We start from the raw sequence: 2,315 nt of genomic DNA, 5'->3' as shown, positions 1-2,315 counted from the left end.
TGTGCATCTCTGCAACTGCATCCTGGCCCATCCTCACCCTTCTGCCCCCGACCCTCGCCTCCTTGTACCCCCAATATGTTTTTCGCAATAAAAGAAAGGAAAAAAAACACACACACAAAAACCACCTTTGCTTCTCTGATGGTTTGAAGCCGCCATCAGCTGCTCAGGAGAAAGGAGAACAATCGCTTCCTGTGCACTTTCCAGCCTCGGAAACCCAAGGAAAGTCAGCTCTGCGTTGGTTCTGTCTTGATGGCAGAGTTTGCTTGTTTTGGGCGGGTAGTGAAGAAGCTCTAAGGCGTCGTGATACATGCTGTGCTGCCAATGGGAAGGTTCCCCTCCTTCAGAGAAGGATGCTTTTCATCTAGCTTTGCTTGTGTTGTGTTCTATTGGGTTGGAACCGACCCCTAACTGATCCTCCAGCGGATTCCCAGAGGCAGTGAAGTGCACGAGTCTCCTTCCATAAAGTTCACCGCCTTGGGAACCAGCTGGAGTGCCAGCTGGAGTCGGAATTAATGGGATGACAGTGTTGGGTGGTCTGTGGTGAAAGGGCCCTGGTGGTGCAGTGTGTAAGGGTGTCAGGCTGCTAACTCAAAAGCTAAGTGGTTCTAAGTCACTTCTCAGTGGGAGAAAGGAGGGTGGGTCCTCTAGTAAAGATTTGCACCCCAGAAGCCTGATGGAGAGTTACTAAGGGTCAGACTGGCTTGATGGCACTGGGTGAGTGTATGGTCAGGGGCTCTGGTAGCACAAGGGTTGAGAATTTGGCTGGTAACTGAAGGGTTGGGAAGTAGAACCCATCTGATATCCCCTCAGAGGGAACACTTGGCCATTGGCTCTTGTGACAATGATTCTATCTTTTTTTCTCTCTCTCTCTCCACTTTATTTTTATTTTATATTGGTTTACATACAAAATTCTTATACATTCATGTACATTGCATTTCACACATTCCTACATTCACCAGATGATTTAAACGATCACTCATTTGCATTGTGTTTTATAAAATTAATCCCCACCCATAATGCCCTGCACCTCCGACCTGTCGCAAAGGCCGTATTTCATCTGCGAGTGAACGACTCGCCTACGCGCGGTGACTGAGGCCCTGGTTTTCCTCCTCTTGCAGTGGGGCCGGAGCCCCTGACGGTGTCCCGCTGCGCTCAAGTCTGGCCAGTGCCACCTGTCTCCGCAGTGCCCCCCAAGAAACAGGCTCAGTCTGGGGGCAGCAAAAAGGCGGAGCAGAAAAAGAAGATCATCGAAGACAAAACTTTTGGTCTTAAGAATTAAGAAAGAAGCAAAGCAGCAGAAATTTATCAAAGCAGTCACTCATCAAGTTAAATTAGGTCAGCAAAATCCACACCAGGTAGCACAAAGTGAAGCTGAGGAAAAATTGAAGAAAGATGACAAGAAGAAGGAGTTACAGGAGCTAAATGAATTGTTCAAACCTGTAGTTGCTGCTCAGAAAATAAGTAAAGGTGCAGATCCCAAATCCGTAGTATGTGCGTTTTTCAAACAAGGACAGTGTACTAAAGGAGATAAGTGTAAATTTTCTCATGACTTGACTTTGGAGAGAAAATGTGAAAAACGAAGTGTTTACATTGATGCTAGAGATGAAGAACTTGAAAAAGATACCATGGATAATTGGGATGAGAAAAAACTGCAAGTAGTGAACAAGAAGCACGGTGAGGCGGAAAAGAAAAAACCAAAAACTCAAATAGTGTGTAAGCATTTCCTTGAAGCTATTGAAAACAGTAAGTATGGCTGGTTTTGGGTATGCCCTGGAGGAGGTGATATGTGCATGTATCTGCATGCCCTACCTCCTGGATTTGTGTTGAAAAAAGATAAAGAAGAGAAAGAAGATGCAATTTCATTAGAAGATCTCATTGAGAAAGAGCATCCTGCCTTAGGTCCCAATGTTACCAAAATCACTCTAGAATCTTTTCTTGCATGGAAAAAAAGGAAAAGACAAGAAAAGAGTGATAAACTTGAACAAGATATGGAAAGAAGGAAAGCAGACTTCAAAGCAGGGAAAGCACTAGTGATCAGTGGTCGAGAGGTGTTTGAATTTCGTCCAGAACTGGTTAATGATGATGATGAGGAAGCAGATGATACACGTTACACGAAGGGAGTAAGTGGTGATGAGGTTGATGATTCTGTGAGTGTAAATGACATAGATGTAAGCCTGTACATTCCAAGAGATGTAGATGAGACAGGTATTAACTGTTGCCAGTCTTGAAAGATTCAGCACATACACATCAGAAAAAGACGAAAACAAATTGAGTGAAGCTTCTGGAGGTCAGGCTGAAAATGGGGAAAGAAGTGA

At 44.6% G+C, this 2,315-nt stretch overlaps 1 pseudogene; it reads left to right on the top strand.

Annotated features, from left to right (window-relative positions):
* The window catches only part of LOC102876256, a 7,542-nt pseudogene that overhangs the window by 5,008 nt on the left and 219 nt on the right, over positions 1-2,315 (top strand).

Source organism: Elephantulus edwardii, unplaced genomic scaffold, assembly GCF_000299155.1.
Source record: "Elephantulus edwardii isolate Elephantulus edwardi_28Jun2011 unplaced genomic scaffold, EleEdw1.0 scaffold00174, whole genome shotgun sequence".
Lineage (NCBI taxonomy): Eukaryota > Metazoa > Chordata > Mammalia > Macroscelidea > Macroscelididae > Elephantulus > Elephantulus edwardii.
This window is presented reverse-complemented; position numbering and strand designations above follow the sequence as displayed.